We start from the raw sequence: 22,912 nt of genomic DNA, 5'->3' as shown, positions 1-22,912 counted from the left end.
GCAACAAAAGCCAAAATAGACAAATGGGATCTAATTAAACTCCAGAGCTTCTGCACAGCAAAAGAAACAATCATTAGAGTGAACCAGCAACCAACAGAATGGGAAAAAAGTTTTGCAATCTACCTATCTGACAAAGGGCTAATATCCAGAATCTACAAAGAACTAAAACAGATTTCCAAGAAAAAAAACAAACAAGCCCATTCGAAAGTGGGCAAAGGATATGAACAGATACTTTACAAAAGAAGACATACATGAGGCCCACAAACATATGAAAAAAACTCATTATCACTGATTATTAGAGAGATGCAAATCAAATCCACATTGAGATACTACCTCACGCCAGTTAGTATGGCGATCATTAAAAAATCTGGAGACAACAGATGCTGGAGAGGATGTGGAGATATAGGATCACTTTTACACTGTTGGTGGGAGTGTAAACTAGTTCAACCATTGTGGAAGACAGTGTGGTGCTTCCTCAAGGACCTAGAAATAGACATTCCATTTGACCCAGCAATTGCACTATGGAGTATATACCCAGAGGATTATAAATCGTTCTATTATAAAAACACCTGCACATGCATGTTCATAGCAAGCACTGTTTACAATAGCAAAGACCTGGAACCAACCCAAATGCCCATCGACGATAGACTGGACAAGGAAAATGTAGCACATATACACCATGGAATACTACACAGCCATAAAAAATGACGAGTTTGTGTCCTTTGTAGGGACATGGATGAATCTGGAAACCATAATTCTCAGCAAACTGACACAAGAACAGAAAATCAAACACTGTATGCTCTCACTCATAGGTGGGTGATGAACAATGAGAACACATGAACACAGGGAGGGGAGCATCACACACTGGGGTCTGTTGTGGGGGGCAAGGGATGAACAGTAGGGGGCTGGGGAGGTCAGGGAGGGATAACATGGGGAGAAATCCCAGATGTAGGTGACGGGGTAGGGGTGGAGGCAGCAAACCACATTGCCATGTGTGTACCTATGCAACAATCCTGCATGATCTGCACATGTACCCCAGAACCTAAAGTACAATTTTAAAAAAAAATTGCCTTCAGAATTTTCAATCCAGATGGCTCATGTGTATTTGAAGTACACGGTAAATATTTCACTATAAAAGAGTAATACCGAATTGCACTTCTTCAATTAAATTCCTTGCTGTATGTTTTATTCAAATGTATATACAATGCAGTTTGTATAGGATGCTAAGTAAAAAGTAACAGTTAATTTGGGGGGCTACTGTTGTAAAAGTATGTTATCTTTTATATATATCACAGCATTACTTATTATCAGCTTCACACACAGCACTTTGCCTTTGATTTACACAAACAACTGTAAATGTTTTATATATTTGTGAGGAAGTGAATGATATTAGACCATCAATCCATGGGGACTGCAAATCAGGGGGAAAAAAAAGGCTATTACATTTCAGAAGCTGTTAAATCAGTTGTGCCCCCTGGCTGATTTTGTCAGCTATATTTGCTGTGGGTAAAACCGTTGATGCCTGGAATACTGGAGCAGCCCTGAGAGTGTTGAAGAGTAAATAGCAGCAGAGTTGTAAACTACACCCCACATCTCACACTTACTGCATAAGCCCGGCTTACACTTCCCTCTGAATAAATCCAGCAGCTTAAAAAAGAGCAAGAGAGAGAAATAAAGAAAAGGGGAGGGGAAAACAAGGCAAAACTCGACCCATGCCTTCTGTCACTGCCTCTAGGTTTAGCCCCTCAGCAGCCTGCCAACAGGACACTGTTCTGCCAGTTGTAAATTTTAATTGGCCATCTGGGGAAAGCACAAACCACTGACTAGAGATTAATCAGCAAATTAACCCAGGCATAATACACATTTCCCAGTGGACCCAAAGCAGCTCTAGGCTGGGGCAGAGCAGCCTGGGATGCTGGAGAACTCGTGTAGAATGCTGTTATTGCTTACTGCCATGCAGTAGAACATCTTCCTGGAGTCCCGAAATTCCCTTCTGTGTGACCTTGTTAATGCCCCTGATTTGTATGGCAGTTGCAAAAAGGCTTTTTATTTTTTTGTAAAGTGCTAAACACAGATGGTGTAGGTACTGTGATTGCTGGGAAAAGTGTTGATGAATCAGTGAAAGTGACAACTTTTCTCTAGTGGGCTATTCACTTGGTTTGCTAAAGTACCTACAGAAAGAAACAATAGTGTACCTGGATTTTTACCAGCTCAATGAATCACTAGAGAAACAAGTTTATTTAGCTAATTTCTTGTGCTACATGAAATGCCTTTGCACAGTCTCTATACTGGAAAAGTAAATTTGTGTATCATAAAGTTAAATCCTTCTTCAAGTCTAACTTAGAGGAAATAATTTAAGCCTAATGTACATTTATATAAAATACTGTCTTCAACTCTTTCAACAAAACAGTCTTCTAATCAGCTCAGGGACATTCTGTAAGCTGAGATAGGGAAAGAGAATTAAGACTAAAGGAAGAACATTTTAAGATGATAAATACTCAAAAAGTAAAGTGAAGGGGCTGTTAAGAAATTGCCATTGGTTTTGATACAGGATGGAGTGAAAACACTTTGTGAAGGAACAGGCTTTACACAGCTTTTGGAATAATAAAAATGGTAGGGCTTTATGCATTACTATAAGCAAGGGTCTTTAGGATATGGAATATCATGAAGACTCAAAAGTGGGAGTATACAGCCTAAATAAAATACACACTGAATAAACTTGCTGGAGGGACCTAAGGATGATGCGGCCAGGACAGATCAGGGAAGAACAGAGATTTTCCATCTTGTGGACAGCTTTATTTCCACAAGATGGAAAGTTAGCATGGAGTATTCAGCATAGTAGCATATAGCAGGTACTCAACACTTTTTAATAAAAGAAGCATAGCCACCTTTAATAAATTGAGAAGCTACTGTTAAATTAGACATGCCTACTACTTGTTGCCTTTCCTGTCCATAGTTCATGCTGAATGCACGGTAGATCACATGACAAGGGACCTGACACATCATGTTTGAGGCACCAATTTATAGGCTGACAAGGGACCTATGATATTATCTGGTGCAAAAGCTTTTTTTTCCATAAGTTATTAGGGTGCAGGTGGTATTTGGTTACACGAGTAAGTTGTGCTTTGTTTGTTTTGTTTTGTGTGTGTGTGTGTTTCTTTTTTTTTCAATTGTACTTTAGGTTCTGGGGTACATGTGCAGATCATGCAGGATTGTTGCATAGGTACATACATGGCAAGGTGGTTTTCTGTCTCCATCCCCCCATCACCTATATCTAACATTTCTTGTTAGTGGTGATTTGTGAGATCCTGGTGTGCCCATCACCTGAGCAGCATATACTGCACCATATTTGTTGTCCTTTATCCCTCAACCCACTCCCACTTTTTTCCCCAAGACCCCAAAGCCTGTTGTATTGCTCTTATACCTTTTTATCCTCATAGCTTAGCTCCCACATATCAGTGAGAACATATGATGCTTGGTTTTCCATTCCTGAGTTACTTCACTTAGAATAACAGTCTCCAATCTCATCCAAGTGACTGCAAATGCTGTTAATTTATTCCTTTTTATGGTTGATTAGTATTCCCATTGTATATATGTATACCAGTCTCTTTATGCACTCGTTGATTGACAGGCATTTGGGTTGGTTCCACGATTTTGCAATTGTGAATTGTGCTGCTATAAACATGCCTGTGCAAGTATCTTTTTTGAGTAATGACTTCTTTTTCTCTGAGTAGATACCCAGTAGTGGGATTGCTGGATTAAATGGTAGTTCTACTTTTAGTTCTTTAAGGAAGCTCCACACTGTTTTCTACGGTGGCTGTTCTAGTTTACATTCCCACCAGCAGTGTAGAAGTGTTCCCTGATCACCGCATCCATGCCAACGTCTGTTTTTTGTTTTTGTGTGTTTTTTTTTTTTTTTTTTGCCATTCTTGCAGGAGTAAGGTGGTATCACATTGTGTTTTTGCTTTACATTTCCCTAATGATTTGTGATGTTGAACATTTTTTCATGTTTTTGGAACATTTGTATATCTTCTTTTGAGAATTTTCTATTCATGTCCTTAAGCCACTTTTTGATGGGATCGTTTGTTTTTTTCTTACTGATTTGTTTGAGTTCGTTGTAGATTCTGTATATTAGTCCTTTGTCAGATATATAGATTGTAAAGATTTTTCTCCCACTCTGTGGGTTGCCTGTTTACTCTGCTGACTGTTCCTTTAACTGTGCAAAAGCTTTTTAGTTTGATTAGGTCCCAGCTATTTATCATTGTTTTTATTCTGTTTGCTTTTGGGTTCTTGGTCATGAAATTCTTGCCTAAGCCAATCTCTAGAAGGGTTTTCCTGATGTTATCTTCTTAAGTTTTTAGAGTTTCAGGTCTTAGGTTTAAGTCTTTAATCCACCTTGAGTTGATTTTTGTGTAAGGTGAGAGATAAGGATCCAGTTTCATTTTCCTATATGTGACTAGCCAATCATCCCAGCACCATTTGTTGAAAAGGAGTGTCCTTTTCCACTTTATGTTTTTGTTTGCTTTGTCCAAGATCAGTTGGTTGTACATATTTGAGGTTAATTTCTAGTTCTCTATTCTGTTCCACTGGTCCGTGTGCCTATTGTTATACTGGTACCATGCTGCTTTGGTGACTATGGACTTATAGTATACTTGAAATCAATTAGCGTGAGGCTTCCAAATTTGTTCTTTTTGCTTAGTGTTGCTTTGGCTATGCAGGCACTTTTTTTTGGTTCCATTTGAATTTTAGAATTTTTTTTTTCTAATTCTGTAAAGAATGATGCTGGTATTTTAATGGGGATTGTGTTGAATTTGTAGATTGCTTTTGGCAGTATGGCCATTTTCACAATATTGATTTTACCCAACCATGAGCATGGGATGTGTTTCCATTTGTTTTTGTCATCTATGAATTCTTTCAGCAGTGTTTTGCAGTTTTTTTTTTTTTTTTTNTTTTTTTTTTTTTTTTTTTTTTTTGTAGAGGCCTTTTATCACCTAGGTTAGGTATATTCCTAAGTATTTTATTTTATTTTATTTTTTGCAGCTATTGTAGCAGATTGAGTTATTGATTTGATTCTCTGCTTGGTTGCTGTTGGTCTATAGAAGAGCCGCTGATTTGTGTACATTTATCATATATCAAGAAACTTTGCTGAATTATTTTATCTGCTCTAGGAGTTTTCTGGAGGAGTCTTTAGGATTTTCAAGGTAGACGATCATATCATCAGCAAACAGTGACAGTTTGACTTCCTCTTTACTGATTTGGATGCTCTTTATTTCTATTTTTTCTTTCTTTCTTTCTTTTTCTTTTTTTCTTTTAAGGCACAGTTTCACTCTTGTTGCTAAAGCTGGAGTGCAATGGCGCAATCTTGGCTCACTGCAGACTCTGCCTCCAGAGTTCAAGCGATTCTCCTGCCTTAGCCTAGCTGGGATTACGGGCATGCACCACCATGTCCAGCTAATTTTTGTATTTTTAGTAGAGACGGGGTTTCACCATGTTGGTCAAGTTGGTCTTGAACTCCTGACCTCAAGTGATGTGCCCACATCGGCTTCCCAAAGTGCTGGGATTACAGGCATTGAACCACTGTGCCCAGTTTACTGGATGCCCTTTATTTCTTTCTTTTGTCTGATTTGTGCAAAACTTTGATCAACACTTAGATGAATTCGGCTGGGCATGGTGTCTCATGCCTGTTATCCCAGCACCTTGGGAGGCCGAGGCTGGTGGATCACCTGAGGTCAGGAGTTCAAGACTAGCCTGGCCAACATAACAAAACCCTGTCACTACTAAAACTACAAAAATTAGCCTGGCGTGGTGGTGTGAGCCTGTAATTCCACTTAGGAGGCTGAGGCAGGAGAATTCTTTGATCCCAGGTGGTGGAAGTTGCAATGAGCTGAGATAGTGCCACTGTACTCCAGCCTGGGTGACAGAGCAAGATTCCATCTAAAAACCAAAAACAAAAACAAAAAAACAAACTTAGATAAATTGGTTCAAATGGATTCTGTTCTTGGGGAATTTGAAAAAGGGACATTGAAAAACTCAATTCCCTAGGAGTGAAACTTATCACTTAAAGGCTATGATAAAGAAAAGAACAAAGTAGAAAATGCAGTGATTTGAGAATCTGGGTAAGTAGAGGAAGCCAGTGTGTTGAAGGAGAAGAATGGAACTGATTTGCTGGAAGGAGCAGCAAAGAGCAGCGCTGGCATCCCTTGTGATAGTAAGTAGCCTCTCTATCCCAGTTCTACCTTATCTGAAGCCTACCTCTACCTTTTTTCCCTGGCCTCTGATTTTAGGAGAGTGGGCAAGCTTACACGATATTCTGATTGTTGCACCAAAAGAACTTTGACCAGAGCAATCATATAATAGCACCATCATACACCAATGGCCACAGAAGACAAATAAAATTAGTAACCTCCTCCCGACTCCCTACTACTAAACGGTGCACAGGATTTTGCATGTGGTCATTTTCAGAAATACAAGTAGTGGTGGATTCTTTTATACAGCTATGCTCTGACCCACCACTAAATCGCACAGACCCATTTCACCTGCCTCTGGCAAAATAGACTCTTTTCTTTCACAACCAGGTATGGATTTTTTTTCTGTTTTATTACATTATTGCAAGCAGTGCTGCCTGCCAAGCCACATGCCCTTAAACTGAAATGGCTTCTAGGCAAGCACTGGATTATCTGTGACAGTAAATCAGTCCATATGCTTGGCCTAGGTACCACAGCAGTTAAATGGATGTCTTTGGCTTCAGGAGGGGAAACCTTCCTTCAAATACCCAATTCAGCTTCTAATAAGGCCTTCTGAAAAGCTTTTTATTTAAATAGTATTTTAAATCACCTAGAAGTTTATTGGGAGGTTTTATATGAGATATAAAGGCATGAAAACATATTAGATAACAGTTCTGGATTAAACACTGAATGTATAACAAGTAAAAGCAAAATATTTAAAGTTATTTTAATGTTTAAATTATTCCACAAAAAAAAAAAAAAAAAACTTTTGAAGTCATGAAATGTCTGACCACTGCTCACTATATCTGAATTGTGCTGTAGCTGTGTATACTGCACACAGGAAATAATGCCTAACACAACAGTTTATTGGAGAGTAGATGCCGTGTTTTCGGCATGCACTGGTGGATGGATTTCTTTATCTCCTCTGGGAGGGATATGATCCAAAGGTTAGAACAGGCTCAAATAAATTCATTTCAGTATGTGTGGTCTCTTCTGAATTATTCCAAAGGCTTACTGTCTAGCTTCAATGCTGTTCTCCTACTTTATGTTATCTCAATTATATATCTACAAAAAGTTGGAGAAAATCATATTTATTTATTTGTAAAGACATTAGAGATTCTGGACATTAGCGGATGTCTAGAACACAAAAGTACAGAAGAGCATAAAGATAGCCAATTTCCTAGATCACCTATTGTGATGTTTGTCTTTTCGCTCATAGCTTTCCCTATCTTTATATGTACCACATATTTTCAAGAAATAAAGAATAGAGACGTATGGTAATGTCTTTGCATACATATTTTCCCCCAAAATATCTTAAACATAACTTGCTATCTTATATTTATATTATCTTTATATCTAAAAATTAAAGAGCTCCTCAGGGATGTTTTTTTTTTTTCTTTTTTTTAAGACGGGGTTTCACCATGCTGGTCGCGCTGCTCTTGAACTCCCGACCTCAGGTGATCCGCCCACTTTGGCCTCCAAAGTGCTTGGATTACAGGCATGAGCCACCACGCCCAGCCCCTCAAGGATGATTTTATACCATGTGGCTAAAATGTAGAAATGGAGTCAAGGAAGCTGAAACACTTGGTAATTAGGTCAATAATGACAGATTAATTCACAACAGTGTGTATTACACAGTAAAAAATAAGAAGTAAATTTATGTATTAGATTTGCCAAAATGTGACCAACAAGACTCTTGCCAGGTGTCCTAATGAAAGTGATATTGTCTTTAAACCCTGCATGACAATCCCTGATATACCTTCATGATGTCCAGGCAAGATGGGACAACCTGGAAGTCCAACCACTTCCTTAAGAGCATCCAACTTTTAGATGATTTCCAAAATGCCTCATTGTGGGAGTGACAATGTAGGTTCCAAGCAGATACAGATCCACATGTGCTTCTGAGGGAGGGCTGTGGAGCTGATGGACAGGAACACTGTAATGCACAAGGCCATCTGAGGCTATCCAGAAAACACCTGAGCTCTGGAGAAACTGATGCCTCATATCTGAGGGAATGTGGGCTTTGTGTTTGCCAAAGAGGACTTCACTGAGATTAGGGATATACTGCTGCCCAACAGGTGCCAGCTGATGCCTGTGCTTGTGCCATTGGGTCTGAGGCCCAAGAAGACATTTTTCTTCCAGGCTTTAGTCATCACCACTTAAATCTCCAGGGACACTATTGAAATCCTCAGTGATGTATAGCTGATTAGGACTGAGGACAATGTGGAAGCCAGTGAAGCCACACTGCTGAACATGCTGAACACTGCCTACTTCTTCTCCTTTGCATCAAGCAGTTGTTTGACAATGGCAGCATCTACAACCCTTAAAGTCCTTGCCATCACAGAGGAAACTCTGCATCCTCATTTCCTGGAGGGTGTCTGCAGTGTTGCCAGTGTTCGCAGATTGATTACCCAATTAGATGTGAATTATCTGAGGATTAAAATCATAGTATGTCATCTAAAGCAGACAATCCACAAACTACTTGGTGAATAAGGGCACTAACATTTTTTGTGGGAGTGGTAGCACTAGAGACATGGGCAAAGAGCCTACATTCTCTAAACGGATTCCAGAGGTAATCTTTACTTTGAGGCAAAAGAAGTGTCAGGTATTTCAAATATAATTAAAGATGTCCCTGGTTTTGCCTAATCTTTATTATTCTCTTCTTTGAATTTGCTTTAAATTTCATTTGCTTTTCTTTTTCCAGTGTCTTATGATTCCAATGAAAGTTTAGTTTATTAACTTCAAATTCTTATTTTTTAATGTAAGCATTTAATATATGTTACAAATTTCCCTTAAGCATTGTTTTGGCTATATTCCATAAGTTTTAATAAGCTGCTTTTTTCCTTTTCATGCATATCAAAATATTTTCTAATTTCTCTTGTAACTACTTCAACCCATTTGCTGCTTAGAAATGTACTATTTAATTTTCAAGTTTTTGTGGATTTCCTGGATTTTCTTTTGTTGTTGATTTATCATTTTATTTCATTGTGGTTGGAGAACACACTTTATCTAAATTCCTTTCCATTTATTGAGGCTGGTTTTACACCCTAACATGTAATTTATCCTGGAAAATACTCCATATGCACTTGAGAAAAATGTGTATTTTCCCGTTGTTTATTGGAGTGTTCTATAGATGTCTGTTAAGACTATAGTTGTTTAAATTTTATTTCCTTGTTGATCCTTTGCCTAGATGTTTTTTCTATCAATGAATGTGTAGTATTGAAGTATCCAACTATTATTATTGTTGAATTATCTATTTTTCTTCTCAAGTCTGTAAATTTTTGTTTCATGTATTTTTGGGCTCTGTTGTTAGGTGCAAATATGTTTATTATGTTTCAGATAGATTGATTCTTATATAATTTTAAATGTTCTTTGTCTCTAGTAATAATTTTTGCTTGAAGTCTGTTGTGACCATTACCATTCCAGCTCTCTTTTGGTTACTGTTTGCATAGTATATTTTTTTCCCACTTTTTATTTCAACCTATTTGTATCTTCAGATCTAAAGTTTGTCTTCTGCAGATAGATAGCACATTGAGAGATAATGCTGGGTCTTTAACCCATCCTGCAATCTCTGCATTTTGTTTGGAATGTGTAATCTATTTTACCTTTAATACAATTACTAACACTTTGAAATATATGTTTGCCATTTTTCTATTTGCTTTCAACATGTCTCATATATTTTTGTTCCTTTATTCTTCCATTACAGCCTTCTTTTATGTTAAGGAGATATTTTTTATTGTATTGTTCCCTTGTTGTTTATTTTACTAAAATTTAAAATTGTATTTTCTTAGTGGTGGCCGTGGGTATTACAGTACTCACCTTCATTTATAATAACATAGTTTCATTTGATACTAACTTAATATAAATAGTATACAAAACCTTATGAACATTCAATATATAGCTTTATAACCTCCTTCCTACTTTTTGCTGTTATTGTCATACAAATTGTCTTTATATGTTTGCACCAATCAATGCATATTTAAGTATTACTTTTTAAATAAAATTGGCTAGAAAAAATATGCACAAAAATACATTAATACATTTATACTATCTTTTATATTTGTCTCTGCAGTTTATTACACCCTCACTGTGATTCTAGTTGCTATCTGTACTATCTAATGGGGTTTTTTTTTTTTTTTTTGTTTTCAGACAGAGTTTCACTCTGTCACCCAGGCTGGAGCGCAGTGGCGTCCCAAAGTGCTGGGATTCAGGCTTGAGCCACTGCGCCCGGCCATTTTTTTTTTTTTTTTGGACTAAAGGGCTCCCTTTAGTAATTTTTTAGAGCAAGTATAGCAAGTATGTTAGTGATGAGTTCTTTGTTTTTGTTAATCTGGCAATGTCTTCATTTCTCCTTCATTTCTGAAGGAGAATTTTGCTAAATATAGAATTTTGGTAAACAGTCTTTTTCTTTCAGTACTTTGAATATGTCAGTCCACTGGTTTGGTTTCCACTGTTTCTCATGAGAAATTAGCTGATATAATCCTACCAAGAATTTCTTGTAGGAGATGAGTTTCTTCTATCTTGCTGCTTTGAAGATTCTCTCTTTGCTGTCCAGTTTAGACAGTTTGCATGTGATGTGTCTCAATGTGGAGCTCTTTGATTGCTTTCTACTTGGGGTTTATTGAGCTTCTTGGAAATGTAGATTATGCTTTTATCATAATCTACATTTTTTATAGGTTTTACAATGAAAATTTGAAAATTCCCTTTCAAAAACTGTGAAGTTTTTGGCTCATACTTTTCAAATATTCATTCTGCCCCTGTCTCTTTTTCCTCACTTTCTTGAACTCCCATTATAGGTAGGTGGCATACTTGTGGTATTTTCCAGGTCACTGAGGCTCTGTTTAATTTCTCTCTATTCTTTTGTTCTTTCTGATTTTCAAACTAAATAATCTCAATTGGCCTCTGTTACATTCACTGACTTTTAGTTCTGCTTGCTCAAGTCCGCTATTAAGCCCCTCTAGTGAATTTTTTATTTCTGTTTTTTACTTTTCAAATCCAAAATTCATTTTAATTTCTTTTTCTGATAACTTCTTTCTTTATTTATATTCTCTGTTTGATGAGACATCATTCTCATATTTTCTCTTATTATTTTAGATATAATTTTCTTTAGTTGTTTGAGTATATTTAAAATAACTGACAAAATTTTGCCAAATAAATCCAGTGTCTGGGCTTTCTCAAGGACAGTTTCTATTGATTGCTTTTTTTCCTGTGTGTGAGCCATATTTTATTGTCTCTTTGCATGTTTTGTAATTTTGTGTCAAAACTTGACATTTTAAATAGTATAATGTGGCAACTCTGAAAATGAATTCTCCCTCTCCCTTGTGTATATGATTGCTACTGTTTATTTTGTTGTTTGTTTAATGACTTTACTGAAGTAATTCTGTAACATCTATAATTTTTGTTGTGGCAAGATTCAAGACTTTTTCCTCCTTGGATATATAACCCCTGATTATTGCAAACCTTTGTTCAATTTCTAAAGTTCTGAAAAAGTTGATTTTTGATAATTTTACTATTTTTAAATTGCTTTTATAAAAATCCTTAACTCTCCATTGTTACTTACATTGTCTATTCTTAAGTTGGCAGCTTACATACTTCGTTGTAGAACTTATTTTGTTCTAATATAATCATTTAGAGCTACAGGTTTGCCTCTAAGCACTGCTTTGCCTATGTACCATACATTTTTATATATTGTGTTTATTGTAATTTGTTTCAAAATATTTACAGTTTTGATCTTGAGTTCCTATTTAGTACTATGTTACTTTGAAGTACAGCATTTAATTTCCAAATACTTCAGGATTTTCTAGATATTTTCTGTTACTGATTTCTAATTTTATTCCATTGTAGTCACAGTACATAACTCTGAAAACCTCAATCTTCCACAAATTTACTGAGACATATTTAATGACACAAAATATAACTGATTCTGTTCACCATTTGTTGTACAGTTGAAAATAATGTGTATACTATAATTATTTTATGTCATATTAGTGTTCTGTTAAATGTCAATTAATTCAATTTCTTGTTTAGGCCTTTTATATTTCTTCATATTTTTTTGGTCCACTTGTTCCATAAATTAGGGAATGAAAGGTGTTACAAATTCATAGCCATGCCTTTTGGGTTTTGTATTGCTTCTGTTACTTCCATCAGTTTTTACTTCATAAATGTAAGTGCCTTGTTTTTGAGTGCATGAGTAAATAGAATTGTCTTATTTTGATGAATTACCTATTTCATCATTTAAAAACTGCCTATTCTCATCTCTCATAGTACTTTCCTCTTGAAGTCTACTTTTTCTCATATTAATATAACTATGGTAGTTTTCTTAGACTTATTGTGATGTGCTATATTATTTGCCATTCTTATACGTTCTAACTATTTACATTTTTGTATTTGTAGTGCACCTCTTACGGATAAGATAGAATTCAGTTTTGCTTTTTCGCACTCTAACAAACTCTGTCTTAATTGGAGTGTTTAGTTTTTTTGTATTTCATATAACATTTAGAATGAATTCTACTATCTTTATATTTTCTATTTCACTCTTGTTATTTTGTTCCTCTGTTGTCTCTTTACTGCCTTTTTGGGGTTAACTGAAATTTTTTAGTATCCTGGTTTATTTCCAGTAATGGTTTCTTAGCTATATGTCTTTTTTATTTTGTGGTCTGCTCCTGGGTTAGCAATATATGTTCTTATAAAAAATATATTTAGAATTAATATACCACTTAACAGTTCGGAACTGACCCTTCCTAATTATCACTTCTCACCAGATACTTCATATTTCATACTTCTCACTTCATATTTAATACAACTCAACTCTCAATTCATAAAATGTATTAACTTACAAGAAAATAATTGCATTCTCTTGTATTTAATAATTGCATTCTCTTAACTGTATCCTGCTATCCCATTTTTTATGATATTGTTTTCATATCTTTTATTTCTACAAACAACATAAACTCCATCTTCAAATGCCATTATTGTGCTTTAAAACAATCAGTTTCCTGAAGATATAATGAGAGGAAAAGGATCATTTATATTTATCCATCTATTTGCCATTTCTTGACATATTACCTCTTACATATAGGATTGAGTTTCCATCTAGCATGATTTCTCTTCAGCCTAAAGAGTATTTTTAGTATTTCTTTCAGTATAGATCTTTTATGACACATTGTCTAAATTTTTGTCATTTGAAATGTCATTATTTTCTCCTCATCATTTTATTCTTTCAATATTTTATTAATGAACATTTTAAATATAAGTGAAATCAAAAGAATTTTACAATGAATACTAATGTACCTATCAACTACATACACAATTAACATGTTACTATGCTTATTATAGCCTATTTACCTAGCCATAATTTTACTTATGTCTTATCCAGCTTATTTCTTTATGCATTGCAAAGCATGTTGCAAGTTTTGTCCTGTTTTCCAAGATAATTTCACTGAAATTGACTTGTAGAATGTCAATTTTTATTCAAAATTTGTATCTCTGTTCTCTAGATTAAAAGTTTTCTATTGATTGCCTTGAGTTCAATGACTCTTTCTTCTTCCATCTATTTCTATTCTTCTATCAACATATCTGAAGAATTTTTATTGCAGACATTATATTTTTCAATGATAGAATTTGTTTGGGTTTTTTTGGTCTCCATTTTTTCCTGAGATTCTATAAGATCATATTTTCTTTTTAATCATTTGTACACACATTTTTCTTTACTTCTTTGTCTTCTAATCCAAAATCTGAAGCATGCCAGGGTTATGTTCTTCTGTTTACATGTTTTCTTGACAGTTTATACATATACATACGCACACGAACGTCTTTGAAACTTTGTATTATGTGCTAGACATTGTTAATTCTTGTTCACATTTACATTCTATTATCCTCATCTGAACAGTGTTGATTTCTGTTATCACAGAAAATTCAATTACTGGCTGATTACCTTAAAAATGCAGATTTTTAAAAAATGCTTTGTTAAGGTAAGTCTATGAAAAGCTCAAACTCTTTCTCAAGTGCAATTTCATAATACTTGACCACCAAATTTTGTCGCCCTTGTGTGTTCTAAGGTTTTAGCCTTCTTAATCGTGAAGTAAGAACTTGTGTATTTAATGGGTATACACAGTTTTAGTGAAATGTGGGGACCATCTCATTCTTCTTGCTGGTCTAGACTTTCACCATGAAAAGTATTCCCCAAAATTGTTTTTTTACAACCCTCTAATGTTCCCTTGATTTAAAATGGTGAATTAAAATCAACTAACTCAAAAAAATTTAAGAAGCAGCAATATTAAGTGTATCACTTAGGTTAAAAAATTGTCCACAAATAAAGAATGAATTTGCTTTGCAGTAGAAACTCACATATACAGAATCCAGTGGAACAAGAATCTCAATAGTAACAATAATGTTATTAGCTTGTTTAAAAAGAAAAAAATATGAAGTCTTAGGCTATGTTAATAGACACATAATATTCATATCAAGGAAGCAGTAACCCTGTCACACATGACATTGTCAGGAGGTCATGCCTGATGGTATATGTACTTTACTGGACATTGCAATTGAAGAACAATATCACAGAGTTAACAAAGGCTTAGGATAAATTAACTAAGATAGATTATATCCTAGTATATTACCTCAAAGAAATAAATGATTGAAAGAGCTATGTATTTCACCTTACAGAAAAGATGAAGCCGGGGCATAGTGGGGCAAGATATCTGACTTTAAGCATTCAACCATTCAAAAGATTGTCAAGTGAAAGATGAAAGAGTCTATGCCACACTGCTTCAAGAGACAGCTCTAACAGGTAAATAAATGACAAATTATAGCTCAAGGTATGGAAGAATTATATAATGAGAGTAGTACACTATAGTAAAGTAGTTTTCAAAAATGATTTGCCTCACAAGTACTTTAAAAAAAAAAAAAAGAATATATTCCTCCTAAATTTCCATGTCTCTCCTTCTAAATTTCGACGACTGTGTATGTGTGGCAGTCTTTCCAAAAATATTTGGGGAGATGAAAAGAATTTACATTATAGGAATTCAAACAACTAAAATTGAAAAGTGGATACTCCAGTTTAAAAAACATTTTTTGTTTCTCTGCTATGTCACTCTCAAACTTGACTTTCTCCTCTCCCCTCTCGGACTACTACCAACAATCATAACAGCAAAACACAAGCCATTAAAATAAATCTCTCCTACATGTTAACATAAAGAAAATCAGTTCTCTCCTCCCAAATACATATAAACTCAGCTCCAGGGTAACTCAAAGAAGGTGAAGTTGAAATGATTTTTTGTAAAGTCTGAGGAAGCTCTTCATCAGCAATTTCTCCCAGATTGAGAGGAGAAGTCATTTTGGTCTTGTGGTCAGCAGAATTGCTTTAAATCTTCTAAGAAAAATAATGACAATGGAAATGATTCTAACGGCATCTGAACTTCAGTACAAACTGACAAAGTTTTCCCCTCTCTTACATATATCAGACAAGTATGCGTATTGAGTTGTTCTATTTCATTAATATTGATGTTTTTTAGACTCCAGACTAATGAATTTATGGCAAAATTATATACTATTAAGGGATTCAGCAACTCTCTGTTGATGGCAGTGGCATTAAAATCATGGTTATGAACATGCTGATCTAAGTTCAGTTCTAGCCATATGATGTCATATGATGTTGTGCCACGAAAAAGGTATTGGGAATTAGAAGACTTGGATTAGTGTCAGTTCTTCTACTATTTCAGAGATTTTATAAAGTTATCAATTTTCTGGGGCCTGTGTTGTACCGCCTTTACTACATCAGTTTCACATTTCCAATTGTCTACTTATATTCTCCCAAAAACAAAGGGAAGCTTTGGTTTGTTAGAGGGAAACAGTTTGTATAGTAGAAACTGCATGAGCTTTAGAGTCAAAACTGAGTTATAGTCTAACGTCTATCTTTAGGCAATTAAAAATATAACCAGTTATTACCTCGATTCATGGTTATGAGAATAAATGGAAATATTACACATGAAAGTTTTTGCATGAAAAGTCAGTTTTATAGGTTATAGAATGAGAAAAAATAGATTTAAGTATTTGATTGTTGAGATATGGACTTGAATCCAATCAAATTTAAAAGAAATCTGAGCCTTTAAGATAAAACCATGTCAAAGGGAATGTCATCCATAAAAATCATAGATTATATGAAAATATAATTTTAATTACACTGCTTATGTCAATTACAATTATATTTTTATTTATAATGCCTCTTTATTATGTAGCAAAGTACATTGTTAGCAGTTCTGATAATGGCAGTTAGTCCCCTTTGCACTTTAAATTAATACATTTTTCATTGTTGGGATTTGGTTATAATTTCGCAAAAGAGTGAAGCGACTATTCCCAGTTTGCCCCCGGAAATGTTGCTTTATAGAAGGTAAACATTTTCAGTTCTGCCAAAGTCTGTTAAACTATGTTATCAGAGTCTAAACCACCAACTTCAATATTGAAACCCAAGTTGAGATTATTAATTTAAACCCCAGTTTTTCTTGTTCTCCCTCATATTTGGATGGATAGAGTCACACAGATATTCATTCTTCCCGTGAAAAAGGATACTAAACACTTGTAGAGGTGGGAATCTTTGTTCTTTTTAAAGAATTTCCTTCATAATTCCAAGAAATAAAAGACAAATCTAATTAACAATTACAACAAAATAAGGTCTCAAACAACCTTCAGCCTATTTTCTACCATCAGGTGCCCATGGGTGATCTGCCCATTCTTACGCCTCTGTTTTCATTTTCACTGACCATTCAATGCTCCCTACTCAGGACTATGCAGAAAATGAGGACCACCATACACAAATGACTAAGAATTTTTAAAGCTGCTCCTCTAAAACAGAGACGCTCAGCTCCATTGTAATGAGAATGCACAGTTCTCGAAAATAATTTTATTCTTAACCCTTTTGAACATTCTGCCATATGGGTCCATTGATTATTCCTTGATGTCTGTTACTCAGCTGTTATTACGATCACTCACATCTTATCTCTCTGATTATCCTCATGGAAAAGTCTTCTTCTGTCCCCTAGTATCTGTCTCTTAGCCCCCATCTCTTCTTTAATGCTGGCGTCTTGAGTGATGACATGCATTCCTTTATCTTTAACTACCATTACATAGGCCAGAGATTTTTGAGAATATAGAAACTACACAAATTACTTTAACAGAAAAAAAAAAGTTAAGCAGAATTGTTAACAGGCTACTAGAAAATAAAAGGACAAAGGGGGACACTTACTGCTGTTAAACCTAGGCTTGGGAAACAAAGGGAAGAGGTTAGAATCATTAAAACTTAAGGGCATGGAGGGGAGCCTGTGAAACTGGAATATAGATCTCTGAGCAGTTTGCACTGAGGTTGAAGAGCTAAAAGGAGAAAGCCCACAGAGGCAGGACTCAGTTCTCTGAGGATGAGGCATGGGCTGGATGGTGGTGTGTTTTCTGAGAGATATGTGATAAGGCCGATTTTAATAGCTTAGGAAAAGGCTGCAAATTGCAATCAGCTACTATTTCTGGAATCAATTGTCACTGTCAGGGTAAAGAGCTATCACCTGACTGGAATTGGAAGTAAATAGCAACAAATTCCTTTTTACTCCTTAAACCTTCTAGATGTTCTCTAGTGCCTCTTATTGGCAAAACATAATGGGGATCAACTGACAATAAATAAGCCTCGGTACCATAAAAGCAAAGTGCATATGGAAGCATCGGTTTGAAGTTGACAGGCAATAGTTAAATAGCCACTATGGTCCAGACTTTGGCTACTCGGCCTCCACACACACTCTTCTACATAAACTTGACTTCAGTATAATGATACAAACCACTTTAATCTTCAATTCCACAAAATCTTTTGTACATTCAAAGATACTCTCAACCCTTTATTTTTTATTTTATTTTTGTGCATGAATAAGTTCTTTAGTTGTATTTCTGAGATTCTATTGCACCCGTCACCCGAGCAGTTTACACTGTACCCTCACCTCTCCCACCCTTACCCCCAAGTCCCCAAAGTCCATTGTATCATTCTTATGCCTTTGCATCCTCATAGTTTAGCTCCCACTTACGAATTAGAACATATGATGTTTGATTTTCCATTCCCGAGTTACTTCACTTAGAGAAATGGTCTCGAATTCCATTCAGGTTGTGGCAAATGTCATTATTTTTTTCCTTTTTATGGTTGAATAGTATTCCGTGGTATATATCTACATTTTTTAATCTTCTTATTGACTGATGGGCATTTGGACTGGTTCCACATTTTTACAATTGCAAATTGTGCTGCTATAAATATGTATGTACAAGTATCTTTTTAGTATAATGACTTCTTTTTTTCTAGGTAGATACCCAGGAGTGGAATTGCTGGATCAAATGGTAGATCTACATTTAATTCTTTAAGGAAACTTCACACTGCTTCCCACAGTGGTTGTACTAGTTTACATTCCCATCAGCAGTGTAAAAGTGTTCCGTTTTCACCACATCCATACCAGTATCTATTTTTTATTTATTTATTTTTTGTTTTGGCCATTCTTACAGGATATCAAATTGTGATATCACATTGTGGTCTTGATTTGCATTTTCCTGATCATTAGTGATGTTGAGCATTTTTTCATGTTTTTTTGGCCATTTGTATATCTTCTTTTGAAAATATACTATTCATGTCCTTGCCCACTTTTTGATGAGATTGTTTGTTTTTTTTCTTGTTGATTTGTTTGAGTTCCTTGTATAATCTGGATATTAGAGTTTTGTCAGAAGTATAGATTGCAAAGATTTTTTTCCACTCTGTGGGTTGTCTGTTTACTCTGGTGATTATTTCTTTTGCTGTGCAGAAGATTTGTAGTTTAGTTAAGTCTCATCCATTTATCTCTGTTTTTGTTGCATTTGCTTCTGGGTTTTCAGTCATGAAGTCTTTGCCTAAGCCAGTGTCTAGAAGGGTTTTTCCAATGCTATCTTTTAGAATTTTTATGATTCCAGGTCTCATATTTAAGTCTTTGATCCACCTTGAGTTGATTTTTGTATAAGGTGAGTGATGAGGATCCAGTATCATTATTCTACATGTGGCTTGCCAATTATCCCAGCACCATTTGTTGAAGAGTGTGTCCTTTCCCCACTTTATGTTTTTGTTTACTTTGTCAAAGATCAGTTGTATTTGGCTTAATTCTGGGTTCTCTATTCTGTTCCATTGGTCTATGTATTAGTCCATTCTCATGCAGCTGATAAAGACATACCTTAGACTAGGTAATTTATAAAGAAAAAGAGGTTTAATGAACTCACTGTTCCACATGGCTGGGGAGGCCTCACAATCATGGTGGGAGGTGAAAGGAATGTCTTACATGACAGCAGGCAAGAGAGAGAATGAGAACCAAGCAAAAGGGGAACCCCCTTATAAAACCATCAGATCTCATGAGGCTTATTCATGAGATCTCATCTTGGTTTGGATTTCATCATCAGATCTCATGAGACTTATTCATGAGATCTCATCTTGGTTTGGATTTCATCTTGATTCGGATCCATTGCTGGTGAGCTAGTGCAATGTTTTCAGGCCGTTGAAGAACCTTGTTTTGTCCTATTACCAGAATTGTTTTTCTGTTTTCTTCTTATTTTGGTAGATTATGTCAGAGGGAAGATATGGGACTCAAGGACTGCTGTTCAGATTCTTCTGTCCTTTCGTCCTACAGGGTGCTCCCTTGATGTGGTGATCTCCCCTTTCCCCTTGGGATGGGGCTTCCTGAGAGCCAAACTGCAGTGACTGTAATTTCTCTTCTGGATCTAGCTACCCAGCAGAGCTACCAGACTCAGGCTGGTACTGCTCTTTCATGCAGCTAATTTAGCACAAATCCTTATTGATACATTGGCTAACTCACATTGTTATTCTGGTAATAGCTTTATGTTGAAATAAAACATTTAAAAAAAGAAAGACAATGCACGTTCTCCTTGGATTTCCTTCAAAGTTCAGAAAAAGGATTGTGATAGGTTTCTTCTCACTATATAAAGAGCAAGAAAGCATTTGGATAAACCCAAATAGTCAAATCAGCTCTATGAGTAACAACATATACCAGTGTTTATGTAGAAAAAGTTAGCAATGATTATATCTAACAATATTTTAGTCCATAGAAATGCTTTACCCTCAGTGATTTAATTTTAACATCTCCTACTCTGAGAATGGTCTATTGAACTCAAGCTGGTTGACCTGTGAGTTCTTTCTAATGTTATATTCTTCCATGGACCTAGAAGATTCAGAGACTTATGGAAAGAGTCTGAATTAATGCATAGGTGGTATTTGTTGTTTAAGTTAAACTAGTACTTTTTAAAACTTTTATTTAAGGTTCAGGGGCACAGGTTTGTTATATATGTTAACTCATGTCATAGGGGTTTGTTGTACAGATTTTTTCATCACCCAGGTTTTAAGCCCAATACTCAATATTTTTTCTGATCTTCTCCCTTCTCCTACCCTCCATCCTCAAGTAAACCCCAGTGTGTGTTGTTTCCCTCTTTGCATCTATGAGTTCTCATCATTTAGCTCCCAATTTAAGGGGGAACATGCAGTATTTGGCTTTCTGTTCCTGCATTAGTTTACTTAGGATAATGGCCTTCAACTCCATCCATGTTCCTGAAAAGGACATGATTTCATTCTTTTATATGGCTGCATAGTATTCCATGGTATGTATGTACCACATTTTCTTTATCTAACCTGTCATTGATGAGCATTTGGGTTGATTCCATGTCTTTGCTGTTGTGAATAGTGCTGCAGTGAACATAAGTATGCATGTGTCTTTATGGTGGAATGATTTATATTCTTTTGGGTATATAACCATAATAGGATTGCTGGGTCAAACAGAAGTTCTGTTTTTAGCTCTTTGAGGAAGAGCTACAGTGCTTTCCACCATGGTAGAACTAATGATTGAACTTATACAACCTCACAAGCAGTGTGTAAGTGTTCCCTTTTCCCCAGAACCACACAACCATCTGTTATTTTTTGACTTTTTAATAATAGCCATTCTGACTGTTGTGAGATGGTATCCCATTGTGGTTTTGGTTTGCATTTCACTGATGATCAGCATTATTGAGACTTTTTCTCATATGCTTGTTAGTGGCATGTGCGTCTTCTTTTGAAAAGTATCTGTTCATGTTCTTTGCCCACTTTTTAATGGGGTTGTTTGTTGTTCTCTTGTAAATTTGCTTAAGTTCTTCATAAATGCTAGATATTAGACATCTGTCAGATGCATAGTTTGCAAAAATTTTCTCCCATTCTGTAGGTTGTCAGTTTCCTCTGTTGCTAGTTTCTTTTGCTGTGAAGAAGTTCTTAAGTTTAATTAGATCTCATTTGTCAAGTTTTGCTTTCACTGTGATCACTTTTGGCATCTTCTTCATGAAATCTTTGCCATTTCTTATGTCTAGGATATTATTGCCTATGTTGTCTTTCAGAGCTTTTATAGCTGGGGTTTTACATTTAGGTCTTTAATCTAGAGTTTATTTTTGTGTATGGTATAAGAGCCCCAGTTTCAGTCTTCTGCATATGGCTATCCAGTTATCCCAGAACAATTTATTGAATAGGGAGTTCTCTCTTCATTGCCTGTTTTTGTCAGCTTTGTTGAAGATCAGATGCTTGTAGGTGTGTGGCCTAATTTCTAGGCTCTCTATTCTGTTCCATTGGTCTATGTGTCTGTTTTTGTACCAGTACCATGCTGTTTTGGTTACTGTAGCCATGTAGTATAGTTGGAGGTGGGGTAACATGATGTATCCAGCTTTGTTCATTTTGCTTAGAACTGCCTTAGCTGTTTTTACCCTTTTTTGTTTTCATATAAAATTTTAAATAGCTTTTTTTAATTAGTATGTTTTAAGCCAACAATTTTTGGTATTTGGATGGGAGAAGGATGTAAATTTTATGATTTTTGTCTTTATGAGAATTCATAAATATGCAATTGTGATAATGTTAATATAACACTTTGACATTAAGGAAACACAATTTAATAATTATCTTTTAAAATGTATAAATATTTTCCTCCTTTTTGAAGGTTTCATTTTTAAAAGATCTTTAAATAGTTTGCTTCAAATGGTTGTTCTTAATTTTCAAAGAGTTTCAAATTTTGGCATTAAAAAATTAGCTATGATTCAGACACATATTTTGTTTGAATTATGTAATTCATTCATTTTTATTTATTTTTATTAAGCAATAAAAAACCAAAAATGAATCTGAACATGTTTGTGCACTTAATTGAAGTTAAAGGATTATAGATTAAAGAATGGTTCAGGAGTACTTGGTTCGGGCAACAGGAACAGACAAAGAAACCGAAACCAATAAGACTACCTGTCAAAATTAAGCAACTTTAAGTTCTAATCCACTAAGTTCTTCCTCAGTTAAATTAAAAAAACAAAATTAGGCAAAGTAATAAATTTTGACATTAAAACTTTCATTTAAAAATTCATAATTTAAAAATGTCAGAAAGAGTTAAATATCTTTTCTCATTTTCTCCTAAAATAACACACTCCTTGAAGTGAGGATTACTTTTTTAAAAAGCACCAACACCAAACGTCTGCTCTTTAGCTGATTTGCAACTGAGCAAAATAAGAAAAAACAGAAAAAAAAAAATTAAAACACCAACTTTGAACTGTTAATTCCATTAAAAATTGAAAATAAAAAAACTTTAGCCTCGCTGAAAACTTCTTGTGTATATACTGAAAAAATCAGCAAATACAAATAT

The sequence above is a fragment of the Cebus imitator genome, unplaced genomic scaffold (assembly GCF_001604975.1).
Source record: "Cebus imitator isolate Cc_AM_T3 unplaced genomic scaffold, Cebus_imitator-1.0 Scaffold10, whole genome shotgun sequence".
In the NCBI taxonomy this organism is placed as follows: Eukaryota; Metazoa; Chordata; class Mammalia; order Primates; family Cebidae; genus Cebus; species Cebus imitator.
Note: the sequence above shows the minus strand (reverse complement) of the source record.